This window comes from Nipponia nippon, unplaced genomic scaffold (assembly GCF_047370975.1).
Source record: "Nipponia nippon isolate SJK-2023a ecotype South Korea unplaced genomic scaffold, ASM4737097v1 scaffold_1, whole genome shotgun sequence".
Lineage (NCBI taxonomy): Eukaryota > Metazoa > Chordata > Aves > Pelecaniformes > Threskiornithidae > Nipponia > Nipponia nippon.
The window spans coordinates 85472041-85494757 of NW_028262290.1; the positions used below are offsets into that span (position 1 = coordinate 85472041).

At 39.7% G+C, this 22717-nt stretch overlaps 1 protein-coding gene across 3 annotated transcripts in view; it reads right to left on the reverse strand.

The window, feature by feature from the left end:
• The window catches only part of LOC104015341 (cadherin-12), a 589747-nt gene that overhangs the window by 461027 nt on the left and 106003 nt on the right, over positions 1-22717 (reverse strand). Inside the window, exon 1 of one of the 3 annotated variants that reach the window (XM_087761232.1) lies at positions 18212-18272. The exons of 1 other annotated variant lie outside the window; for it this stretch is intronic. The gene's annotated coding sequence lies outside the window, so the exon portion shown is untranslated. Of the gene's footprint in view, positions 1-16513; positions 16571-18211; positions 18273-22717 lie in introns of those variants that run through there. One more of the 3 variants, XM_087761247.1, reaches the window with a different exon arrangement.

Genomic DNA, 22717 nt, shown 5'->3' on the forward strand with positions numbered 1-22717 from the left:
GTCTGAAGTCTAAGGTTTTTCTGCAATAGACAAGGATGCTAGAAGTATTGGTAGGTCCTTCACTCTGGTCACCCTAAAGGAAAATGCTGTGATGACTTCAAACACATTCATTCTTTTAAACTTTGAACTAGATCTCAAGAGAAAAAAAGTGTCAGTGTAAACATTTGCATGCTTTAATCTTTCTCTGTAAAATTTTTTCCACAAGCCTAGCACATATTTCCAAGCTTTACATTGGGGTCAATGTCTCCTACTTTTATCACACCAGAGAATACAGACTTTCAGCACATAGTAGAAGAATAAATATCTTGAAAAGAACACCATGATTTATTACACAGAAATCGTTACTGCAGTAAGAGACAAAAATATATTAAAGGTTAAAAAAAAAAAAAAAAAAAAAAGAAAAAAATCTATAATTTCCAGAGCAGGAAGGTTGCTATTTCTGTGAGAAAAAAAGCCACATATATAAGAATTACAATTTAAGAATATTTTCTGCCTCTACAGAAACTATCATGTTCCAGACATGTTACTGACAACACATGCAGACTGTATGCTCCTATACTGGTTTAATACATATTTGTATCTTTGTCCAAGATTTAAAACCAAAGCTTTATACGAAGATTTAAAAAATGTAGTTATAGATATTCTGCAAGAGAAAATTGTAAAAACATACTTTTGTATTAACAGCATACTCCCAAAATCCCTGAAAGGTAACAAACACAAGCTATTACAAGCACCTTTGAACCAGAATTATGACCACTGCAATCTCAGTATCTGTTATGACACAGAGTATCAGGGAGAAATAATAGCTATGGGAGGAGGACTCATTGCTCAAGAGTGAGTGGAGCCTTTGCAAGTTACAAACTAATCAGAATAATTCCCAGACAACATGCTGTGATATTTGCATTGTCAGCTGGTTATTATGATTTATTGGAAAAGTGGGACATGGACATAACAGTACAATGAAATCACACTGTGATAGCTGTAGTAATCTCATTACAGAGCTTTCGCTTTTTCAGCCCAAACTCTGCACAACCATTGTTTTCCTTTTCTGAAAGCACATAGGGCAGAAGAAAAAGAAAAAAAAATCCCAGGTGTTTAAATCCATAGCTTTGTGTATTTGCTGCTTTTTGTGTTTTCTTCCTCTTTTTGTTTTTCAGAAGAGGAGTGCTTCAGCAAATCCACCATGTAAGTACTCCCCTAGAAGCAGTCATGATAATGAAATCATTAATAAAGCTAGAATATTAGGCATTTTTCCTATTGCAACTTCCACATTCTCTCTAACCACAGTCAATGCATCAGAGCACTACTTTTGACTCAACATACAGGATAACTGCTCATGTCTCACCATCTACGTAGGCTGTCATTAACGAAAATGAGTGATCCACCTTTGAAAGGCTAAGCTTTATTTGACTTTATCTCATCATCACAAAATAAAAGTGTCCTTCACAGGTTTTCTGGTAGCCTGATATCAGATATTCTTAGAGGTGGAGGTGTTTTGTTTTGTTTTTTTAAAATCAACTAGAATTAGAAGGATTCTACAATAACAAACAGCAGCCAGGAGACTATAGTACTATATATATGAAATAATAATTTATACAGCAGTAGTACCTGCAGACTCTCAGTCATGTTCAGAGTTTTGCTTATACCAGTCATTGAAGAGTCATAAAAAAGGGCTTTATACCAAGAGAACTTAAAAATAACAGAAATGATGGAAAATATTTTAAAGAGACTAATGTGAATTTTATTAATTTTTTTATGTTTCTAACTCATTACCATCATAACCATTACATTCCATAAATCTGAACACACATTCTTAGAGATGTGAACACCACATGGTACAGAATTGGTCCCAAGCAAGTTTTGGAAGCTATTAATTCCAGCAGCAGTCTGCTGTCAGGAATAGTCCTGGAAGATGCTTCCACCTCAAACCCTGTAGAACAGCTTCCATAGAAAATGCTGAACCAAAGGAGATAAACCCCTTTTCCTTTCCCTTCCCTCTATAACGAACAAGGTGTTGACCACATGCAGATTGGTGCTTTGCCTATCCTTGTGCAATCACCATGCCTCTGGATATCAATAAATACCATCAAAAATAGGTGCTACCAACAGATGACACTTGCACCCTTCCACTGGAAGAATGTAACCAACCATTTACACAACATACATACTGAAGCCTGTAAGAGCAACTGCAAAAACCGAACCCATGACATACTTTATGGTGACACTGTAACTCAGCTGAAAAAGTTTGAATTTAAATTACCAGTTAAGTTCTGACAACAATGTTTTGTTTGTAAGTTTCAGTTTGTGACTTTGATGTGGAAGGGAGAGTTTATAGGCTTCACACCTTATGCATTTTACTGAAGTGCCACAAACAGCTAAGTCCTTCAGGTAGGAAAGGAGCTGGCCATCTATTGACTGCTTTCGGGGCTTTAAATGAACAGTGCTAGTCATCAATAATAGCTATATCATCATGGTTGCAGAGAAAAGTACTGAATAAAAAAAGAAAAACTGTAGTCAGAACAGAGGATGTCTATCAGGGATGAGGCTACCGTTCATGGCTGGGACAGTATAAGATGCTATACTCTGCTTCACACATACATATAGCTTTTCCTTGTGGGAATGGGATGCCACTCCTTCCATTCATAAGTACACAAACATTGTAGACTTGAAAACTATTTCCATTTATGAAAAAAAATGGCCGCAACACTTCAGAACCTGTAGTTTCAAAGGCATATTCATGCACTGCAGCAGTAGATAGGCATTTGGTGTGGGGTGTTGCTTTTCAATTTTTTTGAGACAGGCAGTCACAGCTTTTAGATCACTCCCTAGAAAAACCAGCTTTCAGATAGAAGTATGAAGATTTCCTGAAAAGGAAAGAGCTTACAAAACGTACCTTGCAGTAATCCTATCTCTAACCGCATCCACAGCCCCTCATATGTTTCTGGGCGTCAGCAGTAGAAAGCACGCATTCTCCATTCACTCAATTTGGGATGAACACTTTAAAAAAAGACTTCTGAATACAGCAGACTCCAGATGTTTCAGATTGCTGCCTGGGCACAGAGTAAGGCTATTCAGTTTCACAGCAAGAAAATAAAATACAGTAAATTACCTTGCCAGGACATCAAAGTGGCATAGATTACTGCTCTTCTTCCATAATCATCAGATGATTAAAGAGCATTTTCCTCATTAAAACCTCTTACAAAAGATCACCATTATCCAACTCTTCATTTACTCATTAAGCTACATCTAGGTTTTTACTTCTCTAATTGCAATTTGATACAAGCTCTTTAGTCCTAAAATGTGTTGTGTTTTTTTTTTTTTTTTTTAAAAGGAAAAGGGCTTTATCACCTACTGCGTAAAAATATTGTTTTCATTGAGGAGACCTTGAATTTAAAGCTGCATAATTGCAACGCGAGTTGTTTTTAAAACAGACCAACAATTCATAAAAAAAAAAAAGCTGATCAAAACAAACCAACCAAGATTAAAAAAAACTCACAAGGGGCAGAAGGTAGGCACAGCAACCCAAAATCCCTTTAGTTGCTTGCAACCAGCAGAAGCCGTGTCAGAAAGTGCTAATGCAGGTGAAGATTTCAACTGCTTTCTCCCTCACTAAAGTAAAAGATCTCCAGAATAATATAAAGATAACCAAATCTCTGAAGGAAGGAAATGTTATTTTCCCTACCGAAGAAAAGTATTAAGGCACATGACTCAGGTTACAAAAAGTACATAGCACAAGGAACAATATAAACTGGTGTATTAGCGTTGGCAGGGTGGGCTGCAGAGGCGGCCCCTGTGAGGAGCGGCCGGGGCTGCCCCGCGCCGGACACAGCCGGTTCCAGCCGGCTCCAGCGGCCCCAGCGCAGGGCCCAGCTGAGCCCCTCAGCCACGGGCGGGCGCCTCGGGGAAAGCCTGGGTGAGGAAGGGCGAAACGCTGCCCGGCAGCCGGGGCTGAGGGCAGCAGGGTGAGAAACAGCCCTGCGAGCCCCGAGGGGGGAGCGGGAGGAGGGGAGGAGGGGCTCCAGGCGCCCCGGCAGAGATTCCCCTGCGGCCCCGGGAGGGACCCCGCTGGGGCAGGTGTTTCCCTGCAGCCCCTGGGCAGGCCCCGGGCTGGGGCAGGGGAAAGTGTGAGGAGGAAGGAGCGGCAGGGAGGAGCTGCTGTGGGCTGACCACAATCCCCCACACTCTCCCACAGTGCCACCTGGGGAAGGGTAGAACAGCCTGGAGTGAAGTTGAGTCTGGGGAAAGGGCAGGGAAGGAAAAGTGGGTTTTTTAAGTTTGTCTTTGTTTCTCACTACTCAAATCTATTTTAATTGTCAATGCATTAATTGTAGCCAAGTGAAGTCTGTTTTGCCATGATGGTAATTGATAAGGGATCCCCCTCTTTATCTCAGCCCATGACCTTTTCCATCTTACTGCCTCTTCCTGGAGGGGGCATGAGAGAGCAGCTGGGTGGGCATTTGGCAGCCAGCCAATATTTACCCACCACCACAGGACATTCAGATGCAGCTCACTGTTACAATCCAAAACTACTCTTTTTTTTTTTTCCCCTCAGAAGTGTAGGACAGAATCAGATACTCTCATTTAGCATCATGCCTTGGGCATAGCCAGGAATCCTAAAATTCAAGAGTTCTGGTCAGTATAAAGGTAAAACAAGTAATCCCCCCCCATAAATTATTTGCCTGTGGTGGCAGTTAATTTCCTTTTTCACACTATTCATATACTGAATACCAACATGGTGTTAATACATTTATCTGCATGTATGAAAATCAGATTAAATATTGAGACAAAATGTAAGAACTGAAACAAAACCATTAAGTTAAAATGTACTTATTTCCAGCAAAAGACTGCATATATTATAGGTGTGTTAACTTTTTAAATGCAAGTGCCAGTGAAACGATACTTGTGGTAGAGCCACGTGAAACATTTCAGTTGAAACCAAGCTGAAATACCAACTCTACCGAAACACATGCCCATGTGTTTTTCTTTTTTTTTTTTAATATTGCTTCAAGATCAATTTGCCAAAATTACTTTGCAAATAAAATTTTAATAAGTAGCTAGTGTGGAAGTGCTTTTGAGTCAATGTGAAATAATTTTTTTCTACGATGCACATAAATGAGGATACATATGACTAAAGTTAAGTAAATCAGATCATTTACGTTACTCCTTTTGTATTAAAAAGTTAACATTTTGGCCTTGCACTTAATTACCCTCCATTTCATCTTTATTTTACTATATTCACATTGCATTTAGTTTTCCAAATGGGTGTGTGCTCTAAGTGTACAATTACCTGTAAAGTGCAAAGACCAGAAAAGGAGAGAAATTGCTCAAGACAGTTATTTTCAAGACTCCAGAGTGGGGGCTCATCGTGTTTCTACAATAGAACGTTGTACTGGCTTTGTGTGGCAAGCTTTTGGTAGGAGGGGGGCTACATGGGTGGCTTCTGTAAGAAGCTGCTAGAAGCTTCCCCTGAGTCCAACAGAGCCAATTCCAGCCAGCTCCAACACGGACCCGCTGCTGGCCAAGGCCAAGCCCATCAGTGACAGTGGTAGCACCTCTGTGATAATGTATTTAAGAAGGGGAAAAAACCTACTGCACAACAGTAGACAGAAGAGAGGAGTAACATATGCGAGAGAAACAACCCTGCAGACACCAAGGTCAGTGAACAAGGAGGGGGAGGAGGTGCTCCAGGCGCCGGAGCAGAGATTCCCCTGGTGAAGACCATGGTGATGCAGGTTGTCCCCCTGCAGCCCATGGAAGTTAACAGTGGAGCAGATATCCACCTGCAGCCCGTGGAGGACCCCACGCTGGAGCAGGTGGATGCCCAAAAGAGGCTGTGACCCCGAGGGAAGCCCATGCTGGAGCAGGCTCCCTGGCAGGACCTGTGGACCCATGGAGAGGAGCCCACACTACAGCAGGTTTACCGGCAGGACTTGTTTCCCCATGGAGAGAGGAGCCCATGGTGGAGCAGTCTGTTCCTAAAAGACTGCACCCCATGGAAAGGACCCACTCTGGAGCAGTTTGTGAAGAACTGCAGCCTGTGGAGAGGACCCATGCTGGAAAAGTTTGTGGAGGACTGTCTCTTGTGGGAGGGACCCCAGACTGGAGCAGTGGAAGAGTGTGAGGAGGAAGGACCAGCAGAGACAGCGTGTGGTGAACTGACCACAACACCCCTTCCCCATCCCTCTGTGCCACTTGGGGGGGGGGGGAGGTAGAGAAAATCAGGAGTCAAGTTGAGAATGGGAAGAACCTGAGGGGTGGTGGGAAGGTGTTTCAAGATTTGGGGTTTTTTTCATTACCATAGTCTGATTTGATTGGTAATAAATTAAGCTCATTTCCCCAAGTTGAGTCTCTTTTCACTGTGACAGTGATTGCTGAGTGATCTCCCTACCTTTATCTCAACCCACGAGCCTTTTGTTCATATTTTTCTCCCTTTGTCCAGCTGAGGAGGGGGAGTAATAGAGCAGCTTGGTGGGCACCTGGTGTTTAGCCAAGGTCAACCCACCACAAACACTAACACATCCACTGTGAATTTCAGATGCTGGCCAATAAGACTACTTTTCTTAAGCATCCCTTATTGACATGTGTGGTAGTCTTCAAATCACTAGTTTAAAAGCAATTACTTGATATCAGACAAAAAAGTTTGATCTACATCACGAGAGGCTTAAGGAATGGGTGACACTCAGAAAAAGGCTGAGAATGAATCGCAGTATCAAAGAAAAAATAAAAAGACTGCTGAAAATAAATCTGCAGAATAACCTTATAGAAACACTCAAATTGTTGGTGAATAGTCGGGAAAATAAAAATGCAGTATGTATTTTTAAATAATGCTGCTAAAAAAGAACCTAGAATTTACAGCCTGGTGAGATTTGTCCCATTACTGAGTAAACTGATAGAGAATCTAATTAAAGATAGGATGGCAGAACAGTTGGATAAATATAACTTGATAGGCTCAAGCCAGCATGGCTCCAGTAAGGGGAGGAGGGGGGCGGGGAAAGAAATCTCTCTCCTTTAACCCAACAATTACTTGTTGCAAAAACATACAAACAGGGGAGGGGGAGTAGATGAAGGTGGGCTTAATTAACTTCAGTTTTCAAAAATAATATAATTAGATCTTTCCTAAAGGAGTATTAATTTTTTAATTACACATAAGGATATTAATTATTAAGCTTTATGTCACCAGCTGTGTACTAGGTAGTTTTCTAAGGGGCGAATATCTTGATTTAGAAACTAATTAAGCAATCGGAAATAAAGTTTAAAAGTTATTCCTCAAAACAACCACAGATATTTTTAAGTAGAAAAGTCTCATGGGTCTATGCAGTTAATGATTTGGAAAAGGAAATACCTAGCAAATGGATGACATTTCCCAGTGACACCGCACTGTTTCTGTTATAAAACATTATAGTGATCTGGGAGAAACCCAAGATAAAATCACGTTTATACCTGAGGACTAGGCAACATGATGGCAGATAAAATGTAACTTGTCTATTAAAGTGAAGATGTGCACAGTGAACAGAGGATTAGAAACCCCCAGACTCATTTTTGAATTCTTCACAAGAGGATTTTTTTTTTTTTTTTTTTTTTTTGTGAGACTTGGGGTTCACCATAGAGAAGATGATGAGGTTTGTTACTGGATATCAGGAATGCAAACAGAATGCTTGGGTACATTGAAAAGGTTAGTTCTACCCAGAGTCAACCTAGAAAAAATAGGCAAACATAAGCAAAAGAAAGTCTCGGAACAACTGTCTGATGTTTTCAAAATCATAAATGAAATTTAAGATAACCATTCTTATTGAATATATCAAAACTATGGAAACCAGGCATCTAAAGAACTTAGCAGCCTCCATGTTGATATTTCACCTCTTCCACATAATAACTGGAAATTATCTCAACTTTCCTCCTTCCTATATTGACATCTAAGGCATTTTAGAACACAGCCAGAAATACAGCATATTGGAGGACACAGCAGAACGGTTTACCATTGCTAGCTCTTGACAATTTCCTAAACTTTAATCTAGCTCAGATATGTCTAAACCACTGTTATTATTACAAAGAAGAGGCCTGGAAGAAAGAGAAAGCCATTTGTTGGTCTTAAAAATGTTTCTTTCCCAGAAATAATAAACATTTTAACTGCATATATGGCTACATTTTAAACCTAAAGCTCGCACCCAGTGACGCAGGAACAAAGTATTCTTCCAAAACTTCCATTTTACCTCACCAATCTCTACAAAGAGGAGAAAACTACTGGGTAAAGGCTCCAAATAATCTGGAGATGTTACCACTGTGAACCAAGTAGTTTGGGTATCAGAGTAATTCCTCTTCTCTACCTCCACCAAAGAAAGCAGGAAAGCAACAGAGACTCTGGCCGATCAGTTCTCAGGGGTAGTGAGGAAGCAGGAAGGGTAACCCTTCAAAAGAGCCCCAGGGCTAACTGAATTTGGAGAAATAACCAGCCAACAGGTAGAAACATCAGCTAAGGTTAGGCAGAATATCCTTACGGCCAGAGGAGCATGGGGGGAAACCACAAACGCATTCAACAGATAAGGATTCCCAGTGTCTCCCACCAAACGTAAGTGACACCTTGCAAACAGCCTGGCAGCGTTGAGCAGCCAGCAGCTCAGAGGGTCAGGCTTGGCTCTTGTACCCTGCTGCACTCAAGCAGTGGGTGCAAGCACATTTGCAGTGCTCTTTGAATGTCACATCCATATAGACACTTTGCACAGCATTCACTGGGATGCTGCCCTTCTTTCAGACTGCAGCAACATCCCCTTTCACAACGCATAAGCTTCCACTCCCCAAGACCTTATCAAGTCACAGGAACTCCTCCTCAAACCCCTCCCCAGCTCTGGCCTAGACAGTCACAGGGAGCCTAAGCAAAAGGAAGGTGGGCTGGAGTCTGCTCCTGTTCTCAGATCCCTGGGGCAGCATCTCTCTGGATACCTTTGGGATCACAGGGTACTGCTGGTGAACCTCTGCTTATTCCCCTTTCAGTCTACTTACTCCCAAGTTTCTGGTGTTTTGAGACTCGTGCCCACCCTTGTTTGTCCCTCAATTTTTTTTTTTTTCTCCAATTTATTTAAAAGGAAGGTCTCTGATCAAGGGGGATAGAGGCTCATGCCACCTGGAAAGCCAGAAAAGCACTAGCCACAAACATACATAGGGATGAGCAAGTACAGGGCAAGTAAATGGTGAAAAATCTAAGAAAAAAGAGAAAGATGGCATATCTAGCTCCAAAAAAAGGACTTGCTCCACAAGGCACATAGAATCATGATGAAATGAAGACAAAAAAAAACCCAAAAAAAACAGGATAACCAAGTTCCCAGGAAAGCTAAACTAGCCCATGCTGGAAATGAAACAATGCTGTATGTTCAAACAAGCTTGGAAGTGAATTAAGAATAAACAAACTCTCTGTGTCAACAATTAGCACTAAGAACACACATAAAAATTCAATAACAAAATAGAATAATTAGGGAATTGGGTCTTCATTACTAATTGCCTGAAGGTTGTGAGGGAGTTCCCAAATATTCACAGATCCACTTTTCCCTGCATGTTCATGCCTCTGGGCAGAGCATATTGGCTTCTTGGATGCCTTCAGCAAATACTGGAGGTTTTCAGGTCTGGCTTTTTTGTTCCCCTACCTGGTTACCTCAGTCAGAGTTTTGTTTCATTTTTTTTTAAAGCTTTGACACACTCTTCTCTATCACCCCTCACCCCCCTTTTTACTCCATGTTTGTCTTCTGTAATATTTGCAGAAATATTTGTGGAAACATGGTGGGATGACTCGCACAACCGGACTGCTGCAATGGATGGCTATAAACTCTTCATTAGGGATAGGAAAGGAAGGAGAGGCGGTGGAGTAGCCTTGTACATTAGGGACTGTTTTGATTGTCTAGAGCTTAACAATGGTGACAATAGGGTTCAGTGTTTCTGAATAAGAATCAGGGGAAAGGCCAACAAGGCAGATATCATGGTGGGATTCTGTTACAGACCACCAAACCAGGATGAAGAAGCAGATGAAATATTCTATAAGCAGCTGGGAGAAGTCTCACAATCGCTAGCCCTTGTTCTCGTGGGGGACTTCAACTTCCCACGTGTCTGCTGGAAATACAATACAGCGGAGAGGAAACAGTCTAGGAGGTTCCTGGAGTGTGCAGAAGAGAACTTCCTGACACAGCTGGTGAGGGAGCCAACTAGGGAAGGCGCCCCGCTGGACCTGTTGTTTGCGAACAGAGAAGGACTTGTGGGTGGTGTGATGGTTGGAGGCCATCTTGGGCATAGCAATCATGAAGCGATAGAGTTTTTGATTCCTGGAGAAGTAAGGAGGGGGTCAGCAGAATTGCTACCTTGGACTTTTGGAGGGCAGACTTTGGATTGTTTAGGAGCCCAATTGACAGAGTCCCTTGGGAGGCAGCCCTGAAGGGCAAAGGAGTCCAGGAAGGCTGGACATTCTTCAAGAAGGAAGTCTTAAAGGTGCAAGAGCCTTAAATCTTAAAGGCACAGGAGCCACGTCTGTGTGCCAAAAAACAAGTAAGTGGAGTAAGTGGGGAAGAAGACTGGCCTGGCTGAACAAAGAGCTTTGACTGGAACTCAGGAGAGGGGAGAGAAGAGAAGAAAAAAAAAAAAAAAAAAAAAAAAAGAGTTTATAACCTCCACTCAGGAGGACTACAAAGATGCTGTCAGGCTATTCAGGGAGAAAATTGGAAGGGCCAATGACCAGCTGGAAATTAATCTGGCTACTGCCATAAAAGACAACAAAAAACATTTCTATAAATACATTAGCAGCAAAAGGAGGGCTAAGGAGAATCTCCATCCTTTACTGGATGTGGAAAGAAACACAGTGACAGAGGACAAGGAGAAGGCTGAGGCACTTAATGCCTTCTTTGCCTCAGTCTTTAGTAGTCAGACCAGTTGTTCTCTGGGTACCAAGTCCCCTGAGCTAGAAGAGAGGGATAGGGAGCAGAACGAAGTCCCCATAATCCAAGGGGAAATGGTTAGCAACCTGCTACACTACTCAGGCATACACAGGTCTATGGGGCCAGATGGGATCCACCCAAGGGTACTGAGGGAGCTGGCAGAAGTGCTCACCAAGCCACTTTCTGTTATTTATCAGCAGTCCTGCCTGACTGGGATGATCCCAGTTGACTGGAGGTTAGCACATGTGACACCCATCTACAAGAAGGGCCAAAAAGAAGCTCCAGGGAACTGCAGGCCTGTCAGCCTGACCTCAGTGCCAGGGTAGGTTGTGAAGCAGATCATCTGGAGTGCCATCACACGGCACATACAGGACAACCAGGGGATCAGGTCCAGTCAGCATTGGTTTATGACAGGCAGGTCCTGCTTGACTCAGCTGATCTCCTTCTATGACAAGGTGACCCACTTAGTGGACGAGGGGAAGGCTGTGGATGTTGTCTACCTAGACTTTAGTAAGGCCTTTGACACTGTTTTCCACAGCATTCTCCTGGAGAAGCTGACTCCTCATGGCTTGGACAGGCATACTCTTTGCTGGCTAAAAAACTGGCTGGATGATCGGGCCCAAAGAGTTGCGGTGAATGGAGTTAAATCCTGTTGGCAGCCAGTCACAAGTGGTGTTCCCCAGGGCTCAGTATTGGGGCCAGTTCTGTTTAGTGTCTTTTTCAATGATCTGGATGAGGGGATCAAGTACACCCTCAGTAAGTTTGCAGATGACACCAAGTTGGGTGGGAGTGTTGATCTGCTGGAGGGTAGGAAAGCTCTACAGAGGGACCTGGACAGGCTGGACCCATGGGCTGAGGCCAATTGTATGAGGTTCAACAAGGCTAAGTGCTGGGTCCTGCACTTGGGTCACAACAACCCCATGCAACGTACAGGCTTGAGGAAGAGTGGCTGGAGAGCTGCCCTGCAGAAAAGGATGTGGAGGTGTTAGTCAACAGCTGGCTGAGTATGAGCCAGCAGTGTGCTTAGGTGGCCAAGAAGGCCAATGGCATCCTGGCTTGCATCAGGAATAGTGTGGCCAGCAGGACTAGAGAAGTGATCACCCCCCCTATACTGAGCACTGGTGAGGCCGCACCTTGAATACTTTGTTCAGTTTTGGGCCCCTCACTACAAGAAGGGCATCAAGGTGCTGGAGTGCATCCAGAGAAGGTCAACAAAGCTGGTGAAGGGCCTAGAGCACAAGTCTTATGAGGAGTGGCTGAGGGAGCTGGGATTGTTTAGTCTGGAGAAGAGAAGGCTGAGGGGAGACCATATTGCTCTCTACAACTACCTGAAAGGAGGTTGTAGTGAGGTGGGTGTCAGTCACCCAAGCAACAGGACAAAAGGAAATGGCCTCAAGTTACACTAGGGGAGGTTTAGATTGGATACTAGGAAAAATTTCCTAGGGTAGTGAGGCACTGGAACAGGCTGCCCAGGGAAGTGGTTGAGTCTTCATCCCTGGAGGTATTTAAAAGACTGGTAGATGTGGTGCTTAGGGACATGGTTTAGTGGTGGACTTGGCACTGCTAGATTAATGGTTGGAGTCAATGATCTTAAATGTCTCTTCCAACTTAAAGGACTCTTTGATTCTATATTTGTTTCCTGGGTTTCTGTAATCTCAGAGTGAATTTTCATTTTTTTTACCTAGTAGGATCCATCTGGTCTGACTGAGCAACCCAGGAGTAACAGCAGAGTACTATGTGCTCAAGAAAACAGACTTGGAAACACACCTTTCTGAGATATATTAACCTCCAGTTTCTGGACCTTTTAAACTACAGTTAGTGTCAGCATCGTGGTGTTTGATAGCTCTTGAAGAACTTATTTTATGAATTTGTCTAATTGTTCTGTGCAGTTATACTTTGCTCTTCCACAATGACTCCTGGCAAGTAGATCCCACAGTTGAATTCTACTTTTCATGACAGATACTTGTTTGTTCTATACCTGCCATTTGTTTGTTTGGGGTTTTTTGGTGGTGTTTTTTTTGTTGTTTTTTTTTTTTTTTATATCCTTCATTCTTGTATCATGAGACATGAAAAATGAATATAAAGTGATTAATGCATGGTCATTCATCATTTTATAAGCCATGAGCACATTTGTCTTTTCCCCAAGTTAAAGATTTAGTTACTTAATCTTTCCTCATACTGAAGTCATTGAAAAATCTCCAATTATCCTTGCTGTTGCTATCAATAGCTAGAGGATTGAATGATGAACTTCAGTGGTAAACATCAGCTTCCTATTTCTTTTGCTTGAAGGAGGGAGAAAAGTAGGTTTAAACTCTAGTTAGGCACAAGTCAACATTCTCAACCAAATAGCTAACTCAAATTAGCCAACACAAGTTAACAGCATGTTATTTAGCAGTACAGACATGTTCCAGGAAGCAAATTCTTCTGAAAACTTTTTAGAGAGTTCCCTTTTAAAGAATCTCTGTTTAAAAAAATTAATTATAATTACTGTGATGAGAATACTAATGTTTCCCAAAACCTATTTTTTAAACAATGTCACTGAGTAAACCCACTTTAACTATGATTATAATGATCATGCTTTACACATAAACAGTATAATTTCAAACAATCTGCAGTTTACCATATAGATTAGATAACTTCCAGATAGAAACTCCTGTTAGTAATAAGATTTGTTAACAGACTAATGAAAGATGAACTGAATTGGCCTATACCACAACAAACCTCAGCTGAGCTGAAACCAGTAGTCAGCTCTCATATTTCCCACTCTTTCCTCAATTTCATATAAGTCAATTAAAAAGGTTAGCATTTGTTCTTTTTTTTTTTTTTTTTTCCTTTCGTGTATGTGACCAGATTCTTCTTTTTCTTATAAAACCACACTGATTTGTCTGGGAAATAATATGTATCATTTAGTAACGTTTGCATTTTTTGTATAAACTAGTGAACTGAATTCAATTAAATGATGCAAAACATCTGCAGTATCAGACCATAATACACTTCTAACAGTCAGAAACCTATTTTGCTTTACTTAATATTGAAATATGATTTTTTTTTTTTTTTTAATGGAATAGTCAATTCCACATTTCCAAAGGCCTGTTACTCTATTCCATTTCAAATGCAAGACTGACTGGGAGGTGTGCCTTCGTGCCCTCTGAGGGTACAGAAACCCAAGAAACATTTCCTGTAGAAGACAAATTGGGAGGAAGAAGATGAGGGGAGAGAGAGGAGTGCATCAAAAGTTTACAAAACTCTGAATGAGGTAACCAGATAGGGGAACTTAAAAGAATAAACATAAAAACCTCCCACACTTGCTGAAGGTGTCCAAGAACGATGCCTTCAGATCCCCCAGAACCTGAAGGGTTGAATACAACTGTCTCTTTCCTGTCTCCTTCCAAATTATGAAGGTGCTTCACTTTTTAAATCACTAAATAATTCTGGAAAAAAGATAAGTCAGTATAAGAAGAGTAAAGTTTAATCCCCTCCCCCCAACACAACGCCATCATATCACAGCAGTAATCTAACAGAAGCTAAATGGACAAGGTCAGGGGAGGGGAACCTTCCTTCTCTTAGGGTGGGAATCCCAGTTTGACAGAGGTGAGGAGAATACCTGTCATTAACATGACACAGTCATTGCTAGACTGATCCTGAAGGTTTCTACAAGGTTGGCAGCATCACCCAAACCTTTGGCTGAATAGAAATGGAGAGAGGACTGCTTTCTTGGAAACTTTCATTCCCCTAGTTAGCCTCCTCTGATCCTGAGCAGAGTAAATAAGCATGCTAAAAAAAATTGTGTTTTGTCACTTTTGATACATTCTACATCCTCTTCAAAATTGTTCTTATTCATGGTGATAGAACAGAAGCTCGATAAATTTTCTTTGTTTGATGCAGTGCTTATTACTTCATATATGCAACCAGTTAAAGCCAACACTGAATGGAAGGAAGATTCAAGTGTTTTTAATGGGGCTGCAGAATCTGTAGAAAGCACGTCTGCAGTACTCCCTGGAGTGGAATGCAGAATATTGAATGCAGTCATTCAGCAGCAACCATAATGAAAGGCTTATAGCTGTAGCAGCATCATATTCTGATTATGCAACATCACACAGTACAAGAACAGTAGTTAAGGGTGCAGCTGATCTAACTACATGCTGGGACACTGAAAATATGAGAGCATCAGCAGGATTTAATATCTCTTATTTTGGAAGGGTTACAATTCTATCACAGCATGCTATGCATCAAAACCATCCCAAGGAATTCGATTACAGGTGCAATATGGAAAAAAATAGTTATTGCCCCCCCCTTGCATTTCTCTGGCATATATTCAATAGAAAAGATTAAATCATTTGAAAGCCTTAAGAAGCAAAAATATAATAACACATGCTACCTTCTCAGGCTGTGGTGTTATCAAAAACTTGAGACAGACAACAAACTTTAAACAACTGAATTGTCTAGAAATATAAGCCAAACACTGTGTATTTTAAATCAGACAAGCCTGTGAAAAATTACGTATGCTCTAAACTTATAGCTTCCTGTAACGTTCAAGTGCAGCAGATTAACATTGGAGCATGTATTGGAATTGCACTACAAGGCACTCAGGAGAACCTCTTAATGGCTCTCCTTCTGAAACAGCCAGGTCTTGAACATAAAAGTCAATCAGCAGGAAATGCCATAAAGCTTATGGATAATGTAGATAGATAGATGTAGTCTCAATTGCAGATTAGCCAGCTAGGTGGCCAGATTAAGTATTAATTAATGACTTACATACATGTGTCTGCTTCCCTCTACATTTGCAAGCATGACTTGGTACCTATTTAAAACTACATTTCTCAGTTCCACAAAACACAAAAAAGTTCTGTATTTATCCTCTGCAGTTTTTTCTTTTACATACAAACAGGGTGTGTGTTTGTTTAGAAGACAAAAACTTAAGATATCTAATGAAATTATGTCTCTTATCCTTCCTAATTACCTCTTTATGATTATTCTTTTACAGGTATTACTCAGCAGGGATGGAATATACTAAAGATTTAAGAAAACATTTATCCTTCTCTGTTTATGGACAATTCTAAAGCTTGATTCCTATTGCATACTAATTCAGAGGTCTGTATCAAAGCCCAGCTGACTGTATAATTGGATCAGACACTCCAAAGATAATATAAATTAAGTAACAAAACTAAATCCTAGCATAAGAGCTTAAAAAATTTATTGGGCACAGGCAAAAAAAAATCTTGCACTACTAATAATCAATAATTACCTAGAAAAGATGTTGCTTCTGAAAGACAAAGAACAGAAAAAGAAGGAGGGGGCAGAGGAGGGAAACACACACACACCCCCACAATGATCAGAAGAAACCCAGTCATATTTGACAATATCTGCCTTGACAATTGTTTGGAAACAAAGAAAACAATCATCTTAGATCCTTTCTGGTAGTTAAAATATTTTTTCCAAGATGTTCATATTTGCCAATACTTTCCCTTCTTTTCTTCCCAAAGGCCAGACAGAAAGCAATAATGATGATGATTACCACCTGAATTCCTAAAACTTTTAATATAGCTTTAGCATCTCAGACATTTCATACATGGCCACTTAATTTTGATTTCAAAAGTACTTACGATAGGTTACATCTTTTAGATTTTGTTTATCCTACAAATTCTTATCTACAGCTCAAGTCCTCAGCTGGAAAAAAAAAATAAAAATCCAGTTACATCAAAGACTCTCTCATGTGAGCAAAGCTCAGAGAGTCCCTGCAAAACTAAGCTGTCATTAAAGATATTTAACACACTTGTGAGAGGGCCTGTTCTCTTCCAGCAGCATTCCAGATTGATATAATTTGGTTACATGACCAGCAACAGAAAGTGGACTGTTTTGTTCATGACTGTATAACATGAAACAGAATTAACAAAACCAAATAATTAGTTAACAGGAGTTGCACATGATACCAACACAAAGCAAAGTCATTTCAGTTTCTTTAATTACCACCCAAGTCTTTAAGAAGTTTTAAAACAGTAGTCTTTTGACCCGAGATGAAATTCTGGCAGTTTCACAATGTGGATGAAAAAAAGCTCCAAGATGTGCCAGTATTAGTATAAGTTGGATATGCATGTATGAATTCAGTAATATGTAAACATGAGAGAAGCAATAAAAAATGAGAACAGAGTAACTTGGCTGCATTTTTGCTTATCAATTGCAATTAATATAAATATACTAGGTTCTCAATTTTTAGTTTATGTCCAACATTATGGTTTTGAATATTTTTTAACACAAAGTAAAAAAAAAAAAAATTTCAAAATATTACTGGTTTTTGATATATTCTTGCATGTACTGAAGGCACACCAGAAAAAACAAATGTGAAATGACTTAAAAGAATCCCTAATGCATTTCTCACTCAGCATACCAAAGTTTTAGAACACCAGTTTTTCTTTGTGAACCACCTTTTTGGAATCAGAGAAGTCTAAAACTATGCATATTACAGAAGCTTGAATTTTCAGAAGGGACTAAAGTTTTTTCCAGAATATCCACTAAGCTGATATGAAAACTTTTCCTAGAATCAAACCAAAGAAGCCCAAGAATGTGAGTGAATACTTCATGCATGCAAGAAGCTATTCTTAGGGATACAGACAGCCACACAGGTACATACTTGATTTTCAAAGTACCACCCTATTAATGATGTCAAACTAGTAACATTACACAGATTTTCTTTTTTAAGAAAAGCTTTAGTAATCAAGCTACTTTGGCATATGTTTACTTTTGAAATCAATAGGGTTTAATCACATATTTAAATATTTGGTTGAATTATTATTCCTTCATAAAAAGAATTCCACACAGCCTCTTTAGAAACAGAGAAATCAAAGTACTTGCATTAAACCTGGAGGGTTTGATCAGTATTTTGTTAGAAGTAAAGATTTTATTATGTTGTTGTTTTTTTTTTTTTTTAAACATGGTGTTTAAAAAAAGTCAAACATCAAACAACTACTTAATGTCATAAACACAACTAACAACCACCTCATATGAACTAAACAGAAGTTTTCCAAAACCTCTTTGGTCATAGCCTTCCACCAGAAGCTTAAAGGTACAAATTCTCACAGAAATCCTTCCTAAGCTCTCCTGCAAGCCTGCCAACAAAACTAGCTATATTCAAGCTGTTCAGTAATAATGTTTTGGCTGCTCTGAGGTAGTTCTCCATTAAGAAACCCTCACACCAAAACCTCAGACACACAGAAACCAAGTGACCCCAACTTCTCCTGGCAGCTCAACTGCTCCCACTACACAAGACAAACAAAAGGCTTTAGAAATAATTCCATAGAGCTTACCTCTACCACCCCAGAAGTGCTCAGCAACATGCAGAAAATCCCAGGAGAGTCCACACGTGTCTCCACCAACTCAAAACCTCCCCTAAACCACCTGCCTGCCATTTCCTCATGTAGTATTACCACTCATATTGCTCCCAGCTGTTTCCTGCTCTGCAGGTTAAAAGAACAGACAAGAAGTAATTGCTTTTTGCTCATCTAGCACATCAGGTGTCCTGCTTTAATTCATTAGTCTCCACAGTGAAAGCTTTCTGCTATGCTTACTCTTATCTGATTTTCAGTAAAATGAAAGTATCCAAGAAAGAGTTACACTTTAAATTGTCCCTGGCAGTATGACTGTTTGCCCTTGTTCTCTATCATGTTGTCTGTTTACAAGAATTCTAGTTAAGATGAAACAATAGTGAAGAAATATTTGGAAATTAAAAGTAAGCTTTGGGGGGGAAGGGGTGAAGGGACATGAGGAACAAAAACTTGGTCAAAAGGGAAAATTGCCCTAATTAGACTGTTAGAAAAAGCTCCTTTCAATCCCTCCCCCCCCCAAAGAAAAAAATCAGAGAAAGCTTAAATAAACAATATCTAATGTCACTATGATGTGTGTATGAATGAAGTTATAACACTTAATAAAATATAATACTCATGCTTTCTATGGGTTATAGCTACACCACATGTATAATGAATACATAGAGTAAAATGGGATAACAGGGGTATGAAAGAAAAGCTATCACTCAAGATCTCTTTGCATCTTTATTGTTCATCAACTGTTGTGCTTGAGTTGTGGATATAATACCTACCACTGTTAAAATAGACTTTGATTCTTCTAATAAAGATAGTAACCTTATAATAACCTTAGTATTCATATATATGTGTGCAGAAAGACAGTATTACATTTTAAATACAGTCATATATTACAGTAAAGACCTATCAAGTCTGTTTTACTTAAAGGTACTCCATTATAATATTTCTAACTTTATTTGTGCCATTTAAGGGGATGAACCAAGAGAATAAATCAAGAAACAAAGAGTTGGCTTGGCAGTTACAGCAGAATTCGTTGATAGTTTGAGTTTCCTCCTTGATAGTTTGAGTTTCCTCCTTCATACCAACCAAAAGAATAGTTGTTTTCTACAGAACGATATACTTATTAGGTATCATCCTAATCAGTGCCAATTAAGATATTGTTGGCATTGGACTACTGATTCCATGTGCATTTTATGGCCTTGTGAATTCCCGTGAGGCTGGCAGTTCTTTCTGATGAAGTACTTCAACCTGCCCTAGAATCACCCCTAAGAAAAGGTCCTAAGTAGTCCTATGTAGTAGGACATCTGATCTATAAGCAAATTGGCACCATAAGCAGCTCAGTGTTCCTGTTTCAATTAATGATAAATATTTCAGGTGATTCCTTTCCAGATACAGACGAAAATACATCAGTTCTTCTTACAACAGCTGAAAATGTCCTTTGACAATGGTCCATCTCCATGAGGGCTTTCATATGGATGTGGGTGTGATTTTCACATCCTATGTCCTCCAAATATTCACCTCTCATAATCTTCTCTCTTCTCTGTGCCAATGCAAAGTCACACCAAATAATTTTGGTTCCCAAAAAATAAATTTGATGGAATGGATTGGTTGGGTAATAGAAAGCCTATAACAGCACCCTGCCCACCCTGTCTCAAAGTTTACAGTCTACAGGTAATTCTCACTGAATGAGGGGTAAGCAGCATTTTTACTCTGACCGTTAGCAAATGAGCAGAAAGGCTGCTTGGGGCCATTGACAACTTTGTGTAAATTGAGTGAGTCCTGAAGCCATCACAGAGGCCCTCAGAGCACTTATGCAGCTTATGTGTGGCAAATGCCACCATACACAAAGAGGTATTTTATCTGACTTCTGTATGGCTAATAGGCTCACCAGTAATTTACCAATGAAAATATTTTTTTGTACTTGAATAAAAAATGTAGAACATAAAATTTAGACTTATTGTACCTTAACAAGTGATATCATCTTCTCTGGTTTGTAATACAAATGAAAGAATGTCACAACTAATAAAAGAAGAAAATGCAATAAAGGAATTATAGGAAGGTGGTGTAATTTGCAAATAGATGACCATATCAAAGTCAGTGAGACAGAAAATACATAGCTATATGCTTAGTCATATTTTTCATGCTCTTGACATCGACAAATTGTCTACCTGGTGTTGTGGTGGTTGGACCTCTTATTAGGATGCTTAATACTAATTAAAATTTTAAAAGGTCTCTCTGCTTTATGATGTGCTATACTAATTCCTGGCCAAGCAATCAGAATATGCCATAATGAGCAATTGGTTGTTTTAAAAGAAAATTCTTTGTGATTTTTCTCAAGGACTAAATCCAATGAAAGTGGAACTAGGTTTGACCACTTACATATCTTATTCAGATGTTCATTTAAAAAAGCAGATATTGGTCTTGGTTTCTTTCAGGCAGTCAAGCAATAGCCATAGTCAAATCAAAGAAAAAAATAGTTTTCTTTTCATATGTACTTAAAATGGAACTACTTGCTTGTTAATAAATTCTCTTGCATCCATTCATATATTTAAGCAAATGACCATCCCCCAAAAATACTTCTTCATTGTTTGCCTTGTGTGTGAACCTTTTTTTCTGTTCTAATATTGGTGATCTACTGTTCCCTGTTTTATCTTCTGTTCCTTACTTAAGAAGAAACAAACCCCAAACAACTTGTACTATGGTAACTGCTTATTTCCAATATATTTCCCCTCTTCTTTTCCTTTATCAAAAAAGATGTTATATTTCTAATTTCTTGTCACATTCTCAAAGCATATCAATATGTATAAAGTAATTGCAGCATTAGCTGCAAAGACAGCAAACCCCCCAAAGGCTTGTAACTAGACTGCAGTCTGAAAACTGTAAATAGAATGTTGTGGGTTTTTTTCACTGCCCTTGACATGTTTGTATAATTAATATATTTTTATTTCCTATTTTATGTCTTGCTTGGTTGTTGTAGTGTTTTAAAAAAAAATGTATTTGAGGTACCAAAATCACTGAAAAATACAATTTCAAAATGGCACCAGAAAATGATACTTCTAACCTTCTATTTATTGAGGAAAGATCATCCTCAGACAGCCTGGGGGGATCCTGGACCAAGTCCACCCTTCCCAGAGCTCTGAAATGAGAGCATTACTTGGAGCAGATTCAGGTAGGGCTGGGATATGGATCATGGCACAGAATGGAATTAAAAACCCTCACTAGAGTCCACCTTAACAGAAGAAATGCTCTACTTCTGCCAAAATGCAAAGGGATATTAACTAAATAGTGGGACAGAAAAAAGATTTTCAAGTCTGACTTTCGAGAGAAGGAGTACACATTTCAGAGAAAGGTATTTAAATCTTAGAGCACATAACAAAACCAGCCAGCACCTTTAAAGAGGAATATTCACCTTTACAGGCACATTTTTGTAGACTGATCTCGAGTATAACTCACCCATCTTGAAAGGCAGGAACCCTGCTGGTTACTGACAGTGATAGATCAAGGGAGGATTTCATAACTGCCAGATTCAGACGTTTGAAGCTTAACCTTCAGTACAGGACCACACAGTGTAATTCGGATTAGCTCCTGGCAATAGTCGAGCTAGTATGCTAAATCCAACTAAATCTAAAATATGTATAGAAAGTGGCTGAGCTCCAAAGCAGAGTCATCAGGTGATCCTGAATTGCTCAGGTTTTGTGATCATTGGTAAGTTAAAGAAAACATACATTCATCACCTAAAATAAATGAAAGAAAAAAGAGAAAGCACATAGAAAGAAAACATACAAACCACTTATGATTCCTTTTGTGACATCTAAGGCTGCAGCTGCAGTGTGGTGAGTATATAAAAAATACTAAATTCTTTATGTCAGTTTTGTTTGCTCTTGGCAGAGGAGGGGGATTGAGGATTCTGTTGATTTTCCTGAAATGTTTTAAGTGAATGTCCAGTGAGCAATGCGGCTGGAAGGAAGAGCTATGGGTAAAGGCAGGAGTGCTGCAGCCAGCACTTAGTTTGGCTTGGGTTGATGTGGAAGATCATCCACATGCTTGAAGTTTGTGACATATGAATACACATCTGTAACGTCTACAACCAATAGTTTTATTTCCTCTCCTATTCTCTTTTTTTTTTTTTTTTGCTATTTACGAAACATGAAGAATGTGGTCAGCACTGCACAAGGCACTCAATGAGATTAACTTTGGGTTCTTAATTAAGATGCCTAACATAGGATTGTAATCACTGTGGGTCCTGTCTGTAGTCAATGGACAGAAAAAGATACTTCTAGAGAAGCATTCAGGTCTCAGTGAGCTAAATCCATGCCTGTGTCTCTCGGGGCCCGTAACTACTTGGTTTTCCTGTTTGGTGGAGAAAATAATGAAATGAATGACAGTTCCCATTGGCTGAAACAGTTCAGGTAGGAAGTCTATTCTCATATCAACCCCTTGAAGAGGAATCAGTGTCTTTAGTGTATTTCCAAAGGATTAAAAGGATGAAAAATG